General features: G+C 39.6%; 1 protein-coding gene and 1 pseudogene across 6 annotated transcripts in view; one reads left to right on the top strand and one right to left on the bottom strand.

The window, feature by feature from the left end:
- The window catches only part of ATP11C (ATPase phospholipid transporting 11C), a 160,663-nt gene that overhangs the window by 112,205 nt on the left and 23,074 nt on the right, over positions 1 to 25,384 (bottom strand). The gene's annotated exons all lie outside the window — the stretch shown is intronic.
- LOC130842804 (U6atac minor spliceosomal RNA) lies at positions 9,601 to 9,693 on the top strand (annotated as a pseudogene).

Raw genomic sequence — 25,384 nt, 5'->3', positions numbered from 1 at the left:
ACTGAGTGACGATCTACAAGGAGTTCCCCTATCACTGAAGGAAAATGTTTAAGGGGAAGGATGGCCAGAAGGAGAGGCAAGGCTGGACAGGGACCAAGCACCCTGAGGCGCACGTGACCACATGCACCTAGGCAGGAACTTCTGAGGGCCTGAACCATAGATAGTTTCTGCCATGAGAATGGAAAAGAGTAGATGGAATTGTCAGAGGAAAAAACTAACAGGACTTGGAGGTCCATTGCATGGATGACAGTAAATGGGGACATCAACCACTCAGACGGGGCACACAGAAGAATCAGATTTATGACTGGAATGAGCTGTTTGGGACACACTAGTGCTCCTGAGGTGCCTGTGGGAAACGCAAGTGGCCCTCTTCAGCAGGCAGCCCCAAATACAGGTCAGGGGAGAGGACTGGTCTGGAGAAGAGATTTGTTCTTCATCTGCCTAAATTCAACACAGAGGGCATGACAATGGATGAGACCACCCCACAGAAAGATAAAACAACAAGCACCTACTGTAGAGCACAGGGAACTATGTTCAATATCTTGTAATAACCTATAATGGAAAAGAATCTGAAAAAGAATATATATGTATATATATCTGACTTAATCCCTTTGTTGTACACCAGAAATTAACACATATAAAATCAACTGTATTTCAATTAGTAAAAAAACCCATCCTTTGACCATTTTTCGGTTGGGCTATTTGTCTTTTTATTGTTGAGTACGCACTGTTTTGGAGTCCCCACTCATGCTTACTACCTGTGAGACCTTGGATAAGTCATTTAACCTTTCTCTATTCAGTTACCTCATCCATATATTGGGAACAACAGTACCTACCCCACAGTGCTGTGAGGATTAAATAAGATAGTGTTGTTGATCATTAAATGGTAGCTGTTATTGTTTAAAATAATATTTACACACGTTTTTAGATATGTGTTCAAATGTGTGATGATGGTTTTCATTCTTACTGTTTCAAAAGGTTTTTTTACATTGGCTTTATTTTTAAATTATGAAATTTCAAAATAGAAAAACTTTCAATAATATCATTACTCCAATTTTTATTTTAAAAATACCTTGTGTGATTTTATAAACAAGAGTAAATAAAAATACAGAAGGATGTTTGTTAACAACATTGTTTAAAATCGTAAGAAAAAAAAATTAACTAAATAATCCAAATATCCATCAGGAGGGGACTGTTTAAATTAACCATGAAATATCTAAACAATGGACTATTGGGCAACTGTTAAAATATATGAGTAGCTCAATATGTACCAATATGAAATTATCTCTAATGTACACTGAGTAAAAAAGCAAATTAAAGAATATTATATATTATATGAGTCCAACTGCATATATAAAAAGACATATGCATGAGCATAAACATATGAGCATGTGTACATGCACAAGTGCGTATATGCTTCAACAGATGTAAAAACAATCTGAACACCCAGATGAGGAATTTAACAGTGGTTATCTCTGGGGAATAGGGCTGCAAATGAAGCGGGGATGGAAACTTTTTTATACCTCCTATAGTTTAAAACAAGTTTTAAACACATATAATACTTTTCAATTAAAAAAAATCCTGATAACTGTCAATCAAGTTTTTCTCAGTCATATCCATCCTAGTTGCATAAAATGTAAATGAAAGAGAGAGAGAACCAGAATTAAAATAAATCGCTCCTATAGATTTTAGGACTAGATAGAAATGCATCTGAATTTTAAGTTATTATAAAGCACACTTCAGTCCCTATTTGGCTGACACAACTTGAGTATTTTAATAAGACAAGGAATTAAAATACAGGAGTGCTACCTTTATACAGCGAAAAAACCTATTTCAGCCATAGTAATGTTCAGAACAGCAGCATCTGAAAGAGTCCACATCAAGCTTGATCATATGATCAAATATACAATTTGTGTCAATGCTGAAGAAAATGTGACTCCCTGAAAAAGCTTTAAAGAGTGACTGCATAGATTCATACTTTCACCAAACATTTATTGAGCACCTACTATGCATTAAGCAATCTGTTAGGTACCACAGACTATGATAAACACTAATAATAGAAGCATATATAAACTGCTCTAGGGACTTTGCTGGCAGTCCAGTAGTTCAGACTCTATACTTTCACCGCTGAGTGCGCGGGTTTGACCCCTGGTTAGGGAAGAACTAATATCTTCCCCTGACCGAAAAAAAGCCCTACTGGGCACAGAGCACAGGGATGAGAGAGATTCATTCTGCCCCAACTTGTCAGGGAAGAGAGATTTAGGACAGCTTCACTGAAGAAACCACATTTGAGTAGGGTCTAGGACTTCATCAGAGAATGGGAATAGAGGCAACTCCAGAAAGAGGGACCAGCAGGAGCAAATGCCTGGAGATGTCTGGCAAATGCCTAGAGGCAACTGAGGTACCTGAGAGCCTGTGAATAATCCAGTATGGACAGAGACTAGGGTACTGGGGTGAAGAAGAGTAGTCATAGAAGGAGGTTATCAAGGTAGGCCTGAGCAAACCTGTGAGGGAATTTCAGCACCCCTACCTAAGCTGTAGCATGGAGGTAACTGGATATGGCCAGGCTGATATTTTTAAAAAGCACTCTCTTGATTAAGAAATGTAAGAAAATAATTACTTTAAAAGTCAGGATAGGGACTTCCTAGGTGGTGCAGTGGTTAAGAATCTGCCTGCCCATACAAGGGACACGGGTTTGATCCCTGCTCCAGGAAGATCCCACATGCCGCAAAGCAACTAAGCCCGTGTGCCACAGCTATTGAGCCCATGTGCCACAACTACTGAAGCCCGCGTGTCTAGAGCCTGTGCTCCGCAACAAGAGAAGCCATGGCAATGAGGAGCCTGCTCACCACAACGAAGAGTAGCCCTCGCTTGTGGCAACTAGAGAAAGCCCGTGTGCAGCAACGAAGACCCAACACAGCCAATAAACAAACAAACAAACAAATAAATAAATTTATTAAAAAAAAAGTCAGGATAATAGTTATCTTGGAAGGATGGAAGGTTTTTGATAGCAATAGGGCACCTATAGAGGGACTTCCGGGGTGGCTGACAATGTTCCATTTCTTGATCTGGATGGAGATTTTAAGTATGTTTGCCTTGTAATATTGTATTAAGCTACTCATTTGACTGCTTGGTGTTTTAAACGCTGTCTCATTTTATAACAAAAAAAAGCTGAAAAAGAAAAAAAAATGCACCTTTTTGTGACACTGTGTAGTTAGACTAGAGAAGAGAGGGAACTAGAAAGAAGATAAGGAAAGAAGTTACACTGTCTAGATGTAAGATGACTAGGGCCAGGGCAAGGACAAGGAGAGTGAGGAAGAAATAAACTCATTTGAGAAACATCCTGAGAGTTAACTGCCAGAGGCTTAGAGAAGACACAGAGAATAATTTCAGATTTGAACATATTGAGTATGAGATTCCTTTGGGACTTCAAATACTGCTTTCCCTTCTTAAACTTATGGCTTTCCTTCACTTTGGTACACATCTATCAACAGTAATATTCTATTCCCTATCAGTCATAATTCAATTCATGTTTTTGGCTTTCAAATAGGATGAAGAAGTGAGATGGGAGTAATTCTTGATGTAACAGCAAGACTTGGAAAGAGAAGAGGAATATGGTTAAGAGAGATGTGTATAAACACACATAAAGGAGAAGCTCTTTGGTGAAATCCGTGACTGGGGTGAAAGACAGAAGTAAATGGATAATATCCCAAGTGAACTATTCCACTAAAATGGAAGAAAGGATCTGTAATGCAAGGGCTGTTGGGTCAAAGAGTTTCCCAACCTGATCAACAAAAATCAAAGGAGGGGACTTTTCATGCAGCCACGTTACATTCACACATCTGGGACATGTTAGGTATATGTAACCTAAGGAAGCATTATAATAGAAATTGGAAGGTGAGAGAGATGGGCCAATGAGAAAGAGAAGAAAGCACAGTGGAGCAGTAAGTGATTTTCCTTATGTACAAGCCAAAATGAACTGTCCTAACTTGAGAGAAGAGTTGGGTATCAGCAACTGTGTGTGTGAGATTAATTACAGAATGGGCCAGAGCAGCCCATGTGCCTAGAGTCCTGCGCTGCTTTATCACAGAACAGGCACTCACCGAAGGCATGAACAACCAACTTTTCCAGTACGCACCCAGAAAACTTAAGATTTTACCCGCCCACCCTTGCTTCTTTTACTTCATACTAATAATAAAACGTAGCTACCATTTATTGACCAAATACTCTATGCCAGGCACAGTCTAAGCCCTCAGCATGCAGTACTTGGTTGAATTCTCACAGCAAGCCCATGATGTAGGTGCCAATATTCATCCTCCTATTACAAATAAACTTGCATCCCTTCAATTGGCACTTCTGGAGAAACAAGACATGAGAGAGGATGCATAGGACAGAACTGAGCCTGGGCACAAAGGAGCACCTGCCTCATGCATAGTCCAACCCAGGTCACCAGGGTAAAACATTCCATAGGGATTAGGAGCTAAATCTCCAGTTGCCGATAAGGAGTGATTTTGTGGGACCTTATCCTCAGCATGTCTGTCTCTTCCAGCAACATGTGGCAGTGGTTGGTAGTGATACTGAGATTTGGGATCCTGGCCGGCTCCCCATTTCCTTCCATCAAAAATATGGCCAACATCTGGCAATGTCAGCAAATGTCAAGATGAATGAGTCTTCACTAATTCATATGTTACAAAACGGATTGTCAAAATTGGTCAAATTCCATTACAGAATTATAGTTCAGCTACACTGAACACTAAATACATATGAGCCATTAGGTGGGCCTTTAAATTTCTTTGCTCTATGGAAATTTCTATTCTGGTAGTAGTTGTAAGAGATTTGATCTTTATCATACTTTTCCTGGCAGCAGTAAAATTCCATTTCCATCAACTCTGTTTCCTCTCAGGAGAGAAGTCTCTCAGGAAATACTTAAAACATTGTTTTTAACAAAGTTCTCAGATATGAATCATTTTCAACTGCCAGGAAAAAACTCCTGCCCCCACTGTTTTGCATCATAATATACTTTCCCTAAAATGACAGTTTGGGGGCAAGACATACATATTTGACTTTGCTCAAGCAGTTCACTCTACCTCAACTATCTTCTCCCTTAGATCTGCTTGTCCAAGTCCTACCAACTCATTCATCCATTCAACAGATATTTCCTGAGCACCTACTAGTTTTTCAGATGATAGGGGTTCAAGTAAGTGTATTAGAAATTATCTAGGCAGAGGAGCTTCCCTGGTGGTGCAGTGGTTAAGAATCCACCTGCCAATGCAGCTGACATGGGTTCAATCCCTAGTCCGGGAAGATCCCACATGCCTTGGAGCCTGCACTCTAGAGTCTACGAGCCACAACTACTGAGCCCACGTGCCACAACTACTGAAGCCCGTGTGACTAGAGTCCGTGCTCCGCAACAAGAGAAGCCACTGCAATGAGAAGCCTGCATACCACAATGAAGAGTAGCCCCCCGCTCACTGCAACTAGAGAAAGCCCGGGGCAGCAACGAAGACCCAACACACCCGAATAAATAAATAAATAAATAAATAAATAAATCTTTAAAAAGAAAGAAAGAAAGAAAGAAATTAACTAGGCAAAGATTTGGGGATGATCATTGTAGGCAGTGGGACCATCATGTGACATGCTGAGAATTTCCTTCAAGGAAAAGTTTCCCAGAAGAGGAAACATTTAAAGCTGGCCCTTTAAGTACAAGCAGGAGGAGTTCAAAGGAAGAGGAAAAGCATTTACAGAGGCTAAGAGGAAGGCCTCCAAGACAGGGAGCACAACTGAGCTGCTGCCTCAGAAATTCATCCTAACGTTTGTGCCGAAGGCTCACTTCCACTGGGTTGCACCTGACCAATGACTGAGTATGGCAGGGACAGGACTGTACTGACCACTGACTTCTGGACTCCCTAAAGGTTTTTCTGAACCTTCCTTCAACTGCATAGCAGTCTAGAGAGCTTCTGCCTAAGCTACTCTCTCTCCTCTTCACTAGGGGTCAGACTTGCATCACGGGCTTGCATCATGGACACTCCCACCCTTCCCATCTCCCCCAACCCCTGCCCCCCTTGTCTCTCACACAGGTGGTTGGTTATCAGATCCTTGCCTGTTTAATCCTAAATTCCTCCTTCTCAGAGGACCCAGACTAACACAGCATTCTAGACAGAGGGCCCAGCATGAGTAAACATCCAGAGGCATGAAAAATCATGACGTGCTCCGAGCACCTAGAAATATTAAGATTTTACCCCTATACTCTTGCTTCTTCTATTGCATAATGATAAAACCTAGCTACCATTTATTCAACAAATACTCTATGCTAGGCACAGCCTAAGCCCTCGCCATGCGTTACTCAGTTGAATCCTCACAGTGAGCCCATGATGTAGGTGCCGATATTCATCCCCCTATCACACTTTTTTTTTTCCGGGTCATGCTGCGTGTGGGATCTTAGTTCCCCAACCAGGGATAGAACCTAGGCCCCCTGCATTGGAAGCACGAAGTCTTAACCACTGGACTGCCAGGGATGTCCCATCGTCACCCTATTACAAATAAAGAAACCTGCATTGCTTAAGTGGCACCTCTGGAGAAACTAGATATGAGAGAGAAAGCACAGGACAGAACGGGGCCTGGGCACAAAGAAGTGCCTGCCTCATGCATAGTTCAACCCAGGTCACCAGGGTATTGAGATTTGGGATCCTGGCCAGAGAGGTGGGTACAGAGGGAGAAGCTGGGAAAAATCAGAGAAGGCCTTTTATGTCCTGATAAGAAGCGTGGACTAGGTCCTCTGAGAAACAGGGAACCACCAGAAAGTTTTAAGCAGGGAAAGGGCATGTGTTTTCAAAAGACTGTTCTGCTGGCAGAATGAAGGATGGACTGGAGTAAGCAGAAATGGAAGCACCTCTGTGTATGCTTCCATCTTATCTGCTGGTTTGTGTGGTCTTAAAGAGTGCAATCATATTTTTTGTTTGTTTTGCTTTAATCTCTTTGCCCCTATAATGATTAAAAAAGTGTTTAACATAAAGTAACTACTCCAGAGGCCACACCAAATCTACTAGGCTGGGCCTCATCTCAGTGCCCAACATTTTGATCAAAACCACCCCAAAAGTTTAATGACCAGCCTTTGAACATTCCTGCTTGGACACTGGAAGTCTCCGTCTAGCCAATCTAGAAAGGGAAAGTTACACACATGAAGGGTAGAAGTTCCTCTCAGAACTATCTCCCACCAACTACTTTTTTCATGAACTCTCTTTGAAGCCGACATCAATCACATTTGTTGATCCTAATTGTGGGGACAAAGGTGGTCATTAAGCATTTAGTTTTTGAAAGTCTACCAGGTGAATGAAGATTAGAGAGCCAGATTGGGCTTAAAGCCCAGAGGTCTTATGCAAAGAACACTGGACAAAAATCAAAACTGGATTCCCTATACTGGCACAATATCCAAAGGTGATCTTTGGGAAAACATATCCCTTAGGTCTATTTTTTTCATCATAAAAATAGAAATAAGGGCTTCTCTGGTGGCGCAGTGGTTCAGAATCCGCCTGCCAATGCAGGGGACACGGGTTTGAGCCCTGGTCCGGGAAGATCCCACATGCCGCGGAGCAACTATGCCCGTGTGCCACAACTACTAAGCTTGCGCTCTAGTGCCCATGAGCCACAACTATTGAGCTCATGTGCCGCAACTACTGAAGCCCATGCGCCTAGAGCCTGTGCTCTGCAACAAGAGAAGCCACTGCAATGAGAGGCCTGTGCACCACAACAAAGAGTAGCCCCGCTCACCACAACTGGAGAAAGCCCGCACACAGCAATGAAGACCCAACGCAGCCAATAAATAAAAATAAATAAATAAATAAATAAATAAATAAATAAATTTAAAAAAAAAGAAATCTTAAAAAAAAATAGAAATAAGGCCTACCATACTTAAGGTGTCAATTAAATTAGAAGATGTGGTCAAGGTTCTTGAAGACAGCAATTTGTAAAATACTGTATTTTCACTTAAAATTTGTTAAGAGGGTAGAACTCAAGAGTTCTTAACACACACACACACACATGCACACACACACACACAAATAAAAACATAAGGGCGGGAGGAGACTTCTTGGAAGTGATGGATATGTATATTATCCTGATTGTGGTGATTGTTTCAAGGGTGTGTACATATATTTAAATCCATTAAACTGCATACATTAAACATGGGCATATTCTGTATAACAATCATACCTCAATAAAGTTTAAAAAAAAAGACTGTTGACTACCAATTCTGATTTGCAACAACACTAAGAAATGATGTGATGTTATCCCCAAATTCTCAAAATACAATTGATTTTCCTTTCCGTTCAACTGTCAAATGGCATTTTTAGTTGGAAGTGTACTGCTAAGAAATCAAATAATGATGAGAATCAATTCCCAAAAGGCTATGTTTGCTGGAGCTGGAGCCAAAAACCCTCCTTAGGTCCTGGGCAGTAGAAAGGTCATTTGATGATGGCCTGATGTCCTTTCTCAGAGTCAGCCTGTTTTCTCATTGCTACCTCCTGACTTGACTGATGAAATACAGAAGCTGTTGGGCTCTACTTGTGATAACCAAAATAACCTTACCCAAAAAAGGAATCATTACCTCCAAACAGCCTGAAGTGGTCTGTGTCAGAGAAGAGAGTTTCAGTGACTCAGAAACTGTCAGACCCGCATGAGCAAAGGGACTTGAAGCTGGCCATCAATGCTTGGTGGCTCATGTAAAACAAAAGCAGCATCTCCACTCGTCTGGGCTGAGACGACCACTTCCGGATCTCTCTCTCTCTCTCTCTCTCTCTCTCTCTCACACACACACACACACACACACACACGCATGCACGCAATCATTTCCAGAGCCCAAAGCATTCAGCAGGAGGTTTTAAATCAAATTTGCAAACTGATTTAGTAAACTGGTATTGTTTGGACTTAGGTGGTGGGTAAAAAGTAGAGGAAATTAAGTCCATCCTTATAAAAAGGAACTTGCTTTAGGCTATTTTGGCAAAAGAATTAAACAACTACAGAAATCATTGCCCAAACCCAAATTAGTTATTTCCAGTTATAAAGTACATTTAATGGCACAAAATCAATAACGATGATAGTAATGGACACATTACATAGAGCACATTCTATGTGCACAGCACTTTACATGTATTATCTTTATTCCTCATAACAACCCAGGTTAATAGTCTACATTTCAAATTAAAAAAAAAAGTCTCAGAGAGGGAAATGTGCCGCAAATCAAGTAAATGGCAAAGATGAAATGCAAACCAAAATATCTAAAAAGCCTGTACCTGCTTCCCTGCCGCGCCCCTCCCCTGCCACATGCATACACTCATTTCCAGAGAGGGGCATTAAAATGGAATGGGCTGATCATGGGTTTTTACCAAACAAAACTTCACTTAAGTTCCGACTGTGCCATTTACTAGCTCCAAGATTTCAGTGCTACAAATTACTTGTTGGACCTCCATTTCCAATTAAGATTAAACATACACATTGCCTAGTACATAGACACTCACTTTATTTGTTGCCTTTCCCCTCACTCTCCTGATAGCCTCTTTTAAAGATGAAGAACAGCACTCCACCTGTACTGTCTCATAGGTAAGGTTAACAAGGATGAAAGTGGTGCTAGTGACCTATAAAACACTCACGTGGTTAAGGAATTGCCAACAACTTTGCGGCATCTAACCAGGATTTTTATCCACAAAATATAAGAGAACATTATACAATGGTCATTTGGGATTTAGCCTACGAAGGCAAGGTTGGTTCAACATTCTTAACTCAAACAATGCCATTTATAACATCAATAGCCTAAGGAAAAAATCCATATGATTATTTAAATAGATGCAGAAAAAAAGTGTGATATTCATTCAACAGCCATTCACGATTTTAAAAAATACCATTAACTAGAAATAGAAGGGAATTTCCTCCGCCTGAAAAAGAACACCTATGAAAAAACCTACAGCTAACTCATACTTAATGATGAAAGATTAAACAATTTCCCTCTAAGATCAGGAACAAGGCAAGGAACCCACTCTTATCATTTCCATTCAACATCATACTAGATGGAAGTCCTAGCAATGTAGTATGGTACAGAAAATAAAGATACATAAAATTGGAGAGGAGAAATAAAACTGTCTTTATTCACAGAGAACATAATTATCTAAGTAGAAAATCTGAAAGAAGCTATAAAAAACTACTAGATCTAATAAGTGACTTAGCAAGGATGGAAAATAAAAAGACCACTATACAAAAATGAACTGTATTTTTATATACATCAGTGAACAACTGGAGGTTGAAATTTTTATAGGTACCATTTGCAACAGAACCAATAAATATGCAATACTCAGGAATCAATCTAACAGAGTATTATAACACAAAACAAACAAACAAAAAACTGATGAGAGAAATCAAAGACATAACTAACTGGAGAGATACAGTGTGTTCAAGGATCAGAGGACTCAATATTATCAATATTGCAGTTCTCTCCCAAATTAATTTATAGATTCAATTCATCTCCAATTTAGCATTCAAGTCAGTGAAATTAATTTATCAATTCAATTCATCCCCAATTCAGCATTCAAGTCAGTGCTCCATAAAATCTAAGCCAGCTTCTTTTCTAGATATTTACAAGATGATTCTATATGGAAAAACAATCTAGGATAACCAAGGCAATTCCAAAAAAGAAAAAGCTGAAGGACTCAAACCAACTGATTTAGAGACTTAGTATAAAGGTACACTATTCAAGACAGTGTGATACTGGTAAAAAGATAAACACATAAATCAATGGAACAGAATCTGATCCATACCTATACAGGCACACCCCGGAGAATATTGTGGGTTTGGTTCCAGACTAGCACAATACAGCGAATACAGCAATAAAGCGAGTCACACAAATTTCTTGGTTTCCCAGTGCACATGTAAAGTTAAATTTACACTATACTGTTGTCTATTAAGTGTACAATAGCATTATGTCTTAAAAAACCAATGTACATAACTTGATTAAAAGATACTTCATTTTTTTTTATTTATAGGGATTTTTTTTTATTGGCTGTGTTGTTTCTCTTTATCCCAACTATGACATCCATTTTAACATGCTCTTATATAACTATATCCACATTAATTCACATAAATAGATACCTGAATATTCTATATACTTTCCATTTGCTCCTCTCAAGACAAATTAAATGTTATTTAAAATATGTGTAACATTTGAAATTCTCTGCCATCTTTTACCTAAAATATCAACCAGAATTCCATTTGGAGCAACATTTTTTCTCTTCCGCTTGTTTTTGTTTTTGTTTTTGTTTGCTTTTTTCACATCCTTGATGTTGATTAGCATTTTTCATGTTGAACATAAACAAATTCTTTGATTTTTTTATAGCAGCATTTTTTAAAATTTTATTTATTTATTATTTTTGGGGGGGTACACCAAGTTCAATCATCTGTTTTTATACACATATCCCCGTATACCCTCCCTCCCTTGACTCCCCCCCACCCTCCCTCGAGTCCCCCCCACCCTCCCCATCCCAGTCCTCTAAGGCATCACCCATCATCCAGTTGAACTCCCTTTGTTATACAACAACTTCCCACTGACTATCTATTTTACAGTTGGTAGTACATATATGTCTGTGCTACTCTCTCGCTTCGTCTCAGCTTCCCCTTCACCCCCTGCCCCCTCCCAAACCTCGAGTTCTCCAGTCCATTCTCTGCACCTGCGTCCTTGTTCTTGTCCCTGAGTTCATCAGTACCATTTTTAGATTCCGTATATGTGAGTTAGCATACAATATTTGTCTTTCTCTTTCTGACTTACTTTACTCTGTATGACAGACTCTAGGTCTATCCACCTCATGACATATAGCTCCATCTCATCCCTTTTTATAGCTGAGTAATATTCCAATGTATATATATGCCACATCTTCTTTATCCATTCATTTGTTGATGGGCATTTAGGTTGCTTCCATGTCCTGGCTATTGTAAATAGTGCTGCAATAAACATTATGGTACAAGTTTCTTTTGGGATTATGGTTTTCTTTGGGTACATGCCCAGCAGTGGGATTACTGGATCATATGGTAGTTCTATTTGTAGTTATTTAAGGAACCTCCAAATTGTTTTCCATAGTGGCTGTACCAACTTACATTCCCGCGATACTTCATTTTTATTGTGAAAAAATACTAACCATCATCTGAGCCTTCAGCAAGTGGTAATGTTTTTGCTGGTGAAGGGTTTGAAATATTATGAAAATTACCAAAATGTGACACAGAGACACGAAGTGAGCAAATGCTGTTGGAAAAATGGAGCCAATAGACTTGCCCAACACAGGGTTGCCACAAACCCTCAATTTGTAAAAATCGCAGTATCTGCAAAGTGCAATAAAGCAATGTACAAAAAAACGAGGTATGCTTGTGTATGGTCAACTCATTTTTGACGAAGATGCCAACTTAATTCAATAGACAAATGATAGCCTTTTTGTCTTTCAACAAATGATGCTGGAACAATGGGACATATCTGTATTTTAAAAAAGAACCTCAACCCAAACCTCACTCTACATACAACTTGAAATGGATCATTGAATGAAACATCAAACCTAAAGCTACAAAACATCTAGAATGAAACAAAAATAAGTCTTCATGATCTTAGGTCTGGTAATTATTTCTTATATAGGAAAGAAGAAGCATGAACCATAAAAGAAAAAGTTGATCAACTAAATTTCATCAAAACTTACAACTTTTGCTCTTTAAAAGGTATTAAGAAAATTTAAAAAATAAATAAATAAAAAGACAAGCCACAGACTGGAATCAAAAAAAAAAAAAATGGTACAGTCACTCTGAAAAACAATTTGACAATTTCTTATAAGTTAAACACACATCATAAAACCCAGCCATCCCACTCCTTGGTATTTACCTAAGAGAAATAAAAATATATGTCTACACAAAACCTCAACTACAAATGACTACAGCAACTTTATTCATAATCACTGCAAACTTTAAACTATCCAAATGTCACTCAACTGGTGAATGGATAAACAGATTGCTGTACATTCATATAGTGTAATTCTACTCAGCAATAGAAGGCAGCAAACTATTGATAAATTCAATGACATGGATGACTCTCAAAAGCATTAGGCTGAGTGAAATAAGCCAGATTCGAAAGGCTACATATTTTTTAAAATTAATTAATTAATTAGGCTGCACCAGGTCTTAGTTGTGGCACGCAGGATCTTCGCTGCTGCATGCAGGATCTTTACTTGTGGCATGCAGGATCTAGTTCCCTGACCAGGGCCCCCTTGCACTGGGAGGGCGCAGTCTTAAGCACTGGACCACCAGGGAAGTCCCAAAGGCGACATATTCTGATTTCACTTATATGAGGTTCTGGAAATGAGAAAACTAGAGACAGAAATCAGAGCAGTGGTTGCCACGGGTTAGCAATACAGGGAGGACACTGACTACAAAGGAGCATGAGGCAACACTTTGGGTGAAAGAAAATTCTATTATCTTGATTTCAGTGGTGGCCACAAACTACGAGGGTAAGTCAAAAATTATCTGCACTCCAGTTATATAAAAACTTCTGTTGGCTGCAGTGTCTTATCAAGCGCTTTCCTTTCAAGGATACTGTCTCCCGTCACTGCTGTGCAGGTGTGACTGTGTTACATCAGTTCATTTGTAACTGTGATGTGAGCAAAAATGGATGCCCTACTTGTGATTTGCACAAAAGAAGAGCAGCGTGCAGTGATTCATTTTTTGTGGTCTGAGGGTGTACCTGGTGCCATTATTTATTGAAGACTTTGTGCGCAGTATGGAGAAAGTGTTTTATTGCTAAGAAGTGTGTATGAATGGATAGAGAAGTTTAAAGAAGGTCACACAAGTGTTAGCCATCAAGGAGCCGGATTCGCTTCTGATGAAGTGAAGACAGTGGTGCATTTGTGGCTCACAGCTCAGCTTGAAACATTTTTTAATGAGGGAATATGAAAGCTTGTTGATAGATGAACAAAGTGTATTGAAAAGCAAGGAGATTATGTCGAAAAATGATGTCTTTTCTAAAAGTTAATTAAAATAAATTCTACAGCCAGAGTGAGGATAATTTTTGACTTACCCTCATATATAATTATCAAAATTCATAGACTTACACATGCCTAAAAACGGTGAATTTTACTTTATGTACATTATATCTCAATAAACCTAAAGAAAAAGGCATACACTATCTTAGAAATGGCTATTTTAGGCAGAGAGCTACATCTAACAGAACTAAAACTGCTGAGTTTTGACTGAAAGTGTAAGGTTCATAATTAAAGAACAGGAAGACAAGGAGAACAAAGTTCATGACAGTGTTGTGTGTCTTTCACTGCTCATTGATATAATTATGTAAAAAAAAAAGGCTCTAGTAAAAAGCTGATAAATTAGGACCAAAATATCCCATTTGCTATTTATTTGAAACAGATCAACTTAAAATGATAAATAGCCATTGACATTACCAATTGTTTGATTTTGTAAATGACTCATTCAAAGGATTGCTTAATAAGACAGGAACTTGTTCAAGTACTAATTCGCCTCACTTTACAACTGTTTACAACTGATTTACCAGAACAGGAAAGAAGCATTTTCATTGCGTGCAATTTCTTTCTCTTGATTAGAGCTTTGAAGAGACATAGGAGAAGCTTATCTTGGCAGCAGAGGCTGCCAGGTGGGAGAAGGTGAAGAGTTGTCCAACCTTCCCCCCACCCCCAAGGGCCTTTCTCCCTGTTTGGCAGGCTGTTCAGTGAAAGTTGCAGGCAGGTGTCTAGTCGTGGATAAGCCAGTGAGTGTGGTCCTAGGTTGGCAGGGAGCTATAGTCAAAACAATGGTAGGAGTCTTTTAAGTAGCGTTCTCAGTGCTCCAAGGGAGACCTACAGTGAAAAATAGACTATGGAAGACTTGTCTTCATCTTTACTCATCCATTCATCCAACACATATTTATTGACTGCGCATTCTGGGCCAGTCTCTGTGTTAAGGCTGAAGACACAGAGATAACTGCCTGGTCTACAGTAGTTTACAGTCTTCAGGTGGCAGGGGTGGAGGTATTAAGGTGCGGTAGTAGCCAACAGGTCAAAGTATACCTTAATGGAAAAGGATGGTCAGAGCTGTGATTTATTCCTCCTTGTGTACCACTTTCCAGCAGGCTTTCACAGTGGCCCGGGAGTTCACCGTGGAGATGGGACTGGCAGTCATTCCAGGTAGCAGAAACAACATAGGCAAGAGAAATGTGAGTAAGCACGATGTAGCCAGGAAACTGCACGAAATTTGGGGGCACTGAGAGCCTGATGAAAAATGGTGTGCATGAGACTGGAGAGGTAGGCATGAACCAGAAGGTTGAGGGCTTTATAAGTTGTGCCAGAGAGTTAGATGACTGTTTGTGGGGTAGACAACAGGGAGCCTCTTAACAAGGGAGTAATAAACCAAGATTTGCATTTAGAAAGATGATTCCATGGGCAAGTCAAGGACAGACAGAGGCAGAAAGGAGATTCTCCTCTCTATCGAGTAGTTGAAAAGCTGGTGGTGGACCAGAAAGTTGGTGTTAATTGGAGCAGCAGAAAGAGCCCCTCCCTCCATGAACCAACCTCCAGTCATGCAGAAGAAATGACCCATTCCCCTATCCACTGCATGTCTCTAGCTAGCAATGGTGACTGTTTATTTCTCTATCCCCCCTGGAATAGCAGCTCCCTAAGGAAGGACAGGAATGATCTCTCTCTCTCTCTCTCACACACACACACACACACATACACATGAATGCCTGGCTAAAAGTAGACATTCAGTAACTGTGTTGACTGAATGAATAAGTGAATAAATAAATGAATGAATGGATAGTTTTGGGCCCAAGAAACCAGCTGAGAGCTGTCGAAAATGTAACTGATGGGATATTTGGGGAGTTGGTAAGTTACCCATCACATGGAAAGCTGAACTAGATGTCTTTGAAAGTCTCTTCCAATGTGAAGATTTTATGATTTGAGGCCACTGCCTGTGAAAGTAACAAGTGGCTGAAAAGGGGATACATGAGACTTGTTCTAAGGAAAGACAAAAAAATGATCAAAGAAAAAATGTCAAGGGGTGAGTTTATAACATCAGGGAATAAGAAACTAAGGCAGCTAAAAGACGACAGGTTTTTATAAAGAGAATGGAAAACTCTCATTGTCATAAGCTTCTGAAGGCAGGCAGTATGGTAGATCAGGCCCTGTCATCTATACAGAGACCTCCATATTGGAGGGCAGGAATTGGAGAGGGACTCAGAAGCAAGCTCTCGGAGGAAATCCAAGTAGACAAGCGAGTGTAATTGGAAAAGGAGAGTGGGCAGCAACAGGCAGAGGTCCAGATGGGTGGTCAGTGAGCATGCATCAGGATACTCAGCAAGGAGAAAGCAGACAGAACATGATAACAGGTAAATCTGGTAAAAAGCAGTTGGTCAGTGAACATCAACAACATCAACAGTGGGTACCAGAGTACCAAACACAGCCATGGGTCTAGGCGAGTTCAAGTTCCTGAGAGGCCTGGCTAAAAGAAAGCATATTTCTACCCTTGGAGCAACTGCAGTACCAACCATTATACCCAGACAAGGACTTCACAGAGGGGCCCAGGTTCTGGGATGAAGTACAAGGCCAGTCTTAATCACAAGGAACTAAGCAAGAGCAGACTTACAAAAGTGTAAGCATACAAAGTCAGAATGAGACTGGCAGACATGCTGATCTGCTGAGCTGGCAGCCAGAGGTTCCCAAATTCTCTCCAACTCAGGACAGGCTGGGGCTCAAAGCTCGTTCAGGGCTGACCTGCCCCAACTCTGTCCACTGGAGAGCAGTAAAGACATGGAAGTCAGCAGGACCTCACAGCCCTCCCAACATCAGACAGCATGAAGCAAGGCCATCAGCAGAGAAGACTGGCAATGAAAGAGAAAGAGCAAGTCTTTGGGAAGGACCAAGGAAGAGGAATATGGAATTCAGTGTATAGAGATCTCTGTTCATTTACTACCACTTTCTCTACCTACCACCGCTTCCCTAGTCCAGAATACATCTCTTAAAAAGCTCTATGGCGCATAGGTATTACCCAGAAATCTTTTTCCCAATGCACTGTATCACATCATACCATGAAACTGGGTAGAAAGCCCATATTGCTACTCTTATTTCCCATTCTGAACCACAAACTTATATGGTCTTGAGGGGTATAAGCAATGCTCTGACCTATCCACTCTCACTATGTGGATGAAAATCTGAGGGAAGTCACATTAAAAAAAACAAACCCCAAAACTACACAAGTAGTGGCAGAGCCAGTGATAACACCCAGATGTCTCTGCTCCTTTTCTGTTTGCAGTGCCATCAAATCTGGTAGAGATGTCTGCTATTAGGAAGCAAAATTGAATTAAATGCATTCATTCCTAATTTTTAACCCTTCCCACTGAGCTTACACACAGCCCAAAAGAAAATCTCTTTCCACCTGCACAGACGTTCCTTGTTACATGACAGAATGGAAATCCACTAGAGGTTAAACAATTTAGATCATCCAGCTCCAAAGCAAGAGAAAGCCTGAAGCAACACCATCTGATTATGAGATTTTTCTGCTGTGAAGAATTAATCAAATTCATCCTAAAGGCTCATCTGCTGCATGACACACTCATTCCTTGATATCAAAACTCCTTAACAAATTTCAACACAAGATGCTCTGGTGACTTATTTTCCTAGTACTTTCTGATCCTCATCTGTTACCGTGACTAGCATTTGAAGGAATGTAAATAAGCAGGAGGTTGCTTGATCCCTAATATCTATATAATCCTTGTACTTACATGAAAGCTGAGAAGATAGAAAGGGTCTCATTTCCACTGTTACTTCTGAATATAAAACGAGTGAAAAGAGAAGGGAGGAAAGTCTAATAGCTGGTAAATCATGAATAACTGCAACACAATAACATTTGAAGAATGTGATTTAAATTATTTAACAATATTTATTAGGGGTCAAGCAGAATTTTGTGGAAAAACGGTATATTTAGAAAAGCTAAACAAATATGCACTGCATACCAGCGACTTGACTGACCAACTTTTGTTACCTACAAAGTATTGGCTATTCCTTAAATATGGTTTATTTCTCCAATTAATAAGAATGGGCCTGGGGGAGGACACCTAAAACCATGCTTTCTTTAACTCAAAGTAACATCTGTTGAATAAATAAATGAAATGAACCATATTCCTCTCCAGTCATAGAGGTGGAAAAATCAGTAAAAATCTGTTTTAAAAAAGAGTAACTTCACAGCGAAGAGACCTGACAAATGCTACCCCTGCCAAGTGATCAAGTTAACATCATCAGTGGAAAGTGGTGTTGATACTATGCATGGTGGATAAAATGTGATGAGGATAGCCCTTCACTTTTCCAGTTTTCCTCCTAAAAAGCCGTAATCTGCATCTTATCTCGAGAAAAACATCAGACAAATCCTAATTGAGGGATTTGCTACAAAATCCCTAACCAGTACTCCTTGAAACTGTCAACGTCATCAAAACCAAGGGAAGTTGGAGAAACTGTCACAACCAAGAGGAGCCTAAGGAGATAGGATGACTAATTACGTATGTTATCCTAGATGGGATCCTGGAAGCAGAAAAAATGACATTAGGGACAAACTGAAGAAATGTGAATAAAGTATGGACTTTAGTAATAAAATAACAATATTGGTTCATTAATTGTGACAAATATACCATTACTAATATAAGATAATAATAAGGGAAACTGTGTAGGGCATTTGTGAACTCTCTGTACCATCTTTGCAAATTTCCCATAAATCTGAAACTATCCTAAAATGAAAAGTTTACTAAAAAAGTTTAAAACAAATTCTAAAAAGTACTGGATGCTTCCATGTGCTGAACAGATACAAATATATGAGATATTAGACAGTAATATTAACAAATTAAGGGTGTAAATCTAAATATTCTTTGACTTTTGGGGGGCTATATCTCTCAAATTGAGGGAGTCCTCTTAGATCTTATTAGCTAGAACTTGGATTAATAAATGCATGCAGCTAAAAAATCTCCCAATTTTTTTTATTTGCCTTCTGGTGATATATTATCTTCAGTTATTTGAAATATATCTAATTATAATGAGGCATGTTGCTTGCTATTTTCTCTACTGAGGAGTCAACCTAGAATCCAAAACTACTAATAATATAGGGAAGGTTAACTTCAGCAAAAAGTTTGTTTACTTTCTGTGTGCCTTTCACTCTGGAACAACCTTTCTGAGAAGTGCTTTGAGTGTATTTTAGGAGCCAAGGACATGAATTAGGGAGGAAGAGTGAGTGGGGCTGCTGGAGACAACGTTCCCATGGAGCTGACCCTAGTCATCAGTCTCTGAGCAAGAACTGTCACTGGCTTTAATTCCTTCTCCCTCATCCTTTGCTCCCTGTAAATCTGGTGATTTCTAGGAATGAACCTTCTTTATAACATATGCTGTATATTACTTGGTTGGAAGAAGCCTTGAATTTGTGAAGTAAAGTGATGTTCTTTTTCAAAGCTCTGTTCTTAAAATATCAGAACTTGCAAAAAGCACATGCAGGGTTGTTATTATCCCTTCAGATCAATAGCTCCGTCATTGCTAGGAGATATTAAAAAAGGAGTTAGGAAGACAAGCAAATCTTTGGGGCTGCATCTATTCTGGCAAAAGAAGTACAGTAGAGAGGCACAAACATATTAAAAACCATTTTAGCAAGTGAGCTCTTGCCAAGCAAAAGAAAATCCTGGGCCACTCTATCTATCCAAATGTTTTCATAGAGGTTTTAGCTAGCAGGCAATTAAATTCTAAGAGCAGCTACAGGCAAAAAGAGGCTTGGAGGCTAAGGAATGAGAGTATATGTGGGCAACAGCTGGACACAGCAGTTTGCAAAACCACATTAGCTTCCTGTAACTTCCCCAGAACAAATATTCACTAAAATATTCACTTTAATTTCAAATCCCTTCATCAGCTGAAATACATTTCACAATTTAAATAAGCATTTGAAACATGTCAACTGCATATACCTGTCTCCTGATTAAAGTAAAACTTAAAAGGAGACACTAAAAAATAATGGAGAAGGCCCCACTCAGCGAGAACCTGGAATCTCATATTTAAAAAACAAACTCTCAGGACTCCCCTGGCGGTCCAGTGGTTAAGACTCAGTGCTCCTAATGCAGGGGGCACGGGTTCGATTCCTGGTTGAGGAACAATATCCTGCATGCCACATGACATGGCCAGAAACAAAAACCAAAAACAAAAAAACTCTTGGGCTACACTTAGTGACTTGTTTCCAAAGAGTAGAATATGGAAAAGAGGTAAAACAGCAGCTTTACAGTGGAGAACTCAGGTAAACACTACTTTAGATATGTGATTAAGGTCAATGCCAACCATTATAAGTCGTGTTAATAATATGTACTCTTTGGGACTTCCTAGGTGGCACAGTGGTTAAGAATGTGCCTCCCAATTCAGGGGACATGGGTTCGATCCCTGCCCCAGGAAGATTCCACAGTCGCAGAGCAACTGAGCCTGTGCGCCGCAACTATTGAGCCCATGTGCTGCAACTACTGAAGCCTGTGTGCCTAGAGCCCATGCTCTGCAACAAGAGAAGTCACTGCAATGAGGAGCCCACACACAACGAAGAGTAGCCCCTGCTCGCCGCAACTAGAGAAAACCCATGTGCAGCAACGAAGGCCCAACGCAGCCAATATATTAATTAATTTATAAAATAATATGTACTATTTACACCTGAAACTAACACAACATTGTAAATCAACTATATTTCAATCAAAAATTTTTTTAAATGTACTTTTGAAAAATAAACAACCCAATAAAAAAATGGGCAGAAGACCTAAATAGGCATTTCTTCAAAGAAGACATATGGATGGCCAAGAGGCACATGAAAAACTGCTCAGCATCACTAATTATTAGAGAAATGCAAATCAAAACTACAATGAGGTATCACCTCACCCCGGTTAGAATGGGCATCATCAGAAAATCTACAAACAGTAAATGCTGGAGAGGGTGTGGAGAAAAGGGAACGCTCTTGCATTGCTGGTGGGAATGTAAATTGATACAGCCACTATGGAAAACAGTATGGAGGTTCCTTGCCAAACTAAAAATAGAACTACCGTATGACCCAGAAACCCCACTACTGGGCATATACCCAGAGAACACCATAATTCAAAAAGACACATGCACCCCAATGTTCATGCAGCCCTATTTACAATAGCCAGGACATGGAAGCAACCTAAATGTCCATCAACAGATGAATGGATAAAGAAGATGTGGTACATACATACAATGGAATATTACTCAGCTGTAAAAAGCAATGAAACTGGGACATTTGTAGAGACATGGATGGACCTAGAGACTGTCATACAGAGTGAAGTGAGTCAGAAAGAGAAAAACAAATGTTGTATATTAACACATATATGTGGACTATAGAAAAATGGTACAAATCAACCGGTTTGCAAGGCAGAAATAGAGACACAAATGTAGAGAACAAACATATGGACACCAAGTGGGGAAAGTGGGGAGGGTTGGGGGGGGGATGAATTGGGAGACTGGAATACCAAATTGTACACCCTAAATATATGCAGTTTATTGTAAAAAATAAAAAAATAAAAAGTTAAAAAAATGTACTTTTGATATGGTGTGATGAAAATGACATTTCACCTCACCAGTTTTCTCAAAACTCAATAGCACCAGTCTAATCATAAGAAAAAGAGAAAAATCCCAGTTGAGGGACATTCTACAAAATACACGACTAGTATTCCTCAAAACTGTCTATGTCATCTAAAACAAAGAAAGTCTGAGCAACTGTCACAGCCAAGAGGAATCTAATGAGATATAACTAAATGTGATGTGGTATCCTGGATAGGATCCTATAACAGGAAAATGACATTAATGGAAAACTGAGGAAATCTGAATATTAAGTATGGATTTTAGTTAATAATAATGTATCAATACTGGTTCATCAATTGTGACAAATGTACACTACTAACACAAGATGTTAATTATGTAGGAAAACTGCATGTGGGGTGGGAAAACTGTACCATGTACACAACTTATCTGTAAATCTAAAACTATTCTAAAATTTAAAGGTTTTAAAAATATCGAAAAAAATCTTTTGTTGGTTATCTCCCTGCTCCATTCAAATCCTGTGCTTCTAACCAAATATCACAAAGAGGATCAATGAGCCTTGGGCATCTGTTGTATGAGAAAGAAACCTGAAATTAATTTCCAATGGAGCCCTTAATAGTCACCAGGTGGGAATAGTTTGAGTAAAACATGTAGCAAATTTAAAGTCAATAGCAAAATCAGGAATGAGCGACCTTTAACAATGCAGTCAATCCATCAGCAAAACAGTGTGATGGTGTAGCACAGCCCTGAAATCTAAACATAGCCAAGAATATGCACATCTAAACCTTGCTAATGCTTCAAAATGCATTAGATATAAATCTAGAAACTACGACAACCTAAGCTTTAGCAAAAATCATTTCGACCCTGTATAATAAACATTAAAAAATTAATGGGACTTCCCCAGTGGTCCAGTGGTTAAGAATCCGCGCTTCCACTGCAGGAGGCACGGGTTCAATTCCTGGTCTGGGAATTAAAATCCCACATGCTGCACGGTGTGCCCCCCCCCAAAAAAAAGGAAAGCACTCCAATACTAGAATCATGGGCATTACCAGTTTTACAATCATTTCCTGGAATTGGATGGCATTAGATAAAAGTTAGATTCAGAGGGGTGAAGGCTGAAAAATACTATGCAATTTCTAAAGTCCAAGTTTGGGTTGATTGATCAAGCAGACCTTGTTAACATTTCAGTTGATATCTGAACTCATCCACTGATAAAATGGGGGGTGGGGGGGTGGCAGCTGAAAAGTAGTTTATTACCACCCACTGTTAATTAGAAACAATGTACCTAATTTCAAATGTAGGTTTAATAGGGAGATAAACTTGATGACCGGTGATGACTTAGAGGGCCAGGGTAGGGAGGGTGGGAGGGAGTCTCGGGAGGGAGGGGATATGGGGATATATGTATAAACACAGCTGATTCACTTTGGTGTACCTCAAAACAGCTTTTTGTTGTTTTGTTTGTTGTAAAGCAATTATACTCCAATAAAGAGCTTAAAAAAAAAGTAGGTTTAAGTTGCACTTCATATTTTACTTAGCCAGAGTCAACCTTCAGTCAATATTTTTATAGAACCCTGGTTCTCAAACATTAGTCTACATCAGCATCACTTGGAAGGTGTGTTACACCAGATTGTCAGGCCCCACCCGAAGAGTTTCTGATACAGTAGGTCTGAATCAGAAGCCTGAGCACTGCATTTCTAACACCTCCCAGGTGATGCTGATACTTTTGTAAACATTCCAACTTAAAAAAACCTATGATCAAATGTAGGCACCTCAATAAAATCTAAACCAAATTTAAATGATTTGGGAATTTTCTACCCTTTTTCTTTAGCAACAAATATTTCTTAAGCATTTATTTTAGTGCTCAGCACTATACCAGACACTGGCTCTGGGCACAGAGCAGTAAATAAGTAAAAGCACACACGCCCTTTTAAATCTTGTTCTAGGGGGCAGGCAGCTAATAACTAGCTCCAAGATTCGTTATTAATTACAGTTGCAGAAAGACCTAAGTAAGAGAAGTACAAGGTGCTATGAGACCCTGTCGAGATTGGGTGGTTTGACCTCAGCGGGGGTCAAGGAAGGCTTCCTTAAGGATGCTTGAGTTTAGTATTGAAGGAACAGAAATGGGGCCCTTGGGAGAATTTCACAGCGGGAGCAGCGTGTGGGAGGGCAGAGCCCTGAGGGAAGGCCAGTGTGACTGTAGTGTACAAGGCAAAGGGGCAAAGGTCAGAGATGTTATTGCACAGGCAGGCGGAGCCTGGTGTGCACAATAAGGAGTTGAATTCTTACTCTGTGAGGGGAATCACTAGGGATTCTTAGCATGAAACTGACAAACTAATGTTATGTTTTTAAAAAATCAGTCTAGCTGCTTTGCAGAGACGGATTAAGCATGGCAAGAGTGGATCCCAAAAATATTCAAGAGCCATACTCTTTGGAATTTGGGGCAGGACTGGGTAAGGTGAAGTGAGGGAGAGTAGGAAAGATTCAAGGGTAACTTCCAAGACTATAAAATGCTGTGAAGTGATTAGCAGTGCTTTTCCAGTCTCACTTCGAGTTTTTCTCTGTGGTGTAGCATGACAGGCAAAAAATGTATTTTATCTGTGCCTAGAAAAGGACTGGCCTCACAAAACTACTTAAAACAGTAGGATAACAGATCAAATGCTTCCCTTTTCCAAGAAGAGAAAGTTCTTTTTGAGAGCATTATATATTAAGCTCAAAGTTAACCTTATTGTCTCCTTTCACGACTGTGGAAGCAAAGACGGACAGGGTTACTCATCTCATTCTGCAGTCTGTGCACTACAGGAACATTTTATTTTTACCTTTCTCATGGCATTTATCACTTCCTGCCTTGTATTTTTGTTATGTACCTGTGTATCTTATCTCCTTTCCTAAACTGTAAGTTCTCTAATGAAAAGATAATGATTACTAACACAGAAATAAACCTGAGACAATCTATCTACCCACATCTAGGGGTGTTGGAGGTGGGAAGGACAGTAGAGAAAAAACAGGCAGAAAATCCTCTTCTTTTGTCTCATTAACCAAATGGGTCGTCATTTAAAAAAAAAGTGATGCAGAAGTAGGAAAAGGTGCTTATTATGTATTTTACATTGACATGTAACTTAAAGCAGCACTCAAATATAATTAAAGAAAATAATGAAGTGTAAACTACTGCTTTCTCTAATTAGAAGGGCAACTAAGCAAGATTTTGGATGACCAAATGTGAATGTGAAAATACTTCCATTCTTTTTATGTCACATCCTTAAACCTGCATTGAGAATGGCTGACTGAAATTAACCAGAGTTCTACAGCAGACTCAAATCATCAATAATCTCTACGCTTAGAAAAAAACTCTGCCACCCCCCATAACACAAGTATGTGCAACACACTCTGAACTGAGTGTTGCAGAGGGATCTTAATCCCTCCTTTCTTAGGGAGCTAATTTTACCATCTATCAAAAAGCCAAGAAAAAATCTCTCAGACAGATGCCTCAGTCCAGGTCCTAGCGTGATAATTCATCAATTCATTGTTTAAGGCCTTCTTGTAATGCTTGCTCTAAGTGAAAATGTAATATAATGGTGCCTTTCCACTCACCTAAGTACTTTCAGATAAGGTCTAAGACTCAAGCATGTAAAAGCCTACCCTGGGTTACGGTAACCTCAGAGCCACTCAGAATGGTATTTCTGGTTCACAGACTTCATTCAGAGCTTTATTCAAATGGCACCTTCTTGAAAAATTGCAACCTCTACCACCTGATACTTCCTAAC

This window comes from Hippopotamus amphibius, chromosome X (genome assembly GCF_030028045.1).
Source record: "Hippopotamus amphibius kiboko isolate mHipAmp2 chromosome X, mHipAmp2.hap2, whole genome shotgun sequence".
In the NCBI taxonomy this organism is placed as follows: Eukaryota; Metazoa; Chordata; class Mammalia; order Artiodactyla; family Hippopotamidae; genus Hippopotamus; species Hippopotamus amphibius.
This window is presented reverse-complemented; position numbering and strand designations above follow the sequence as displayed.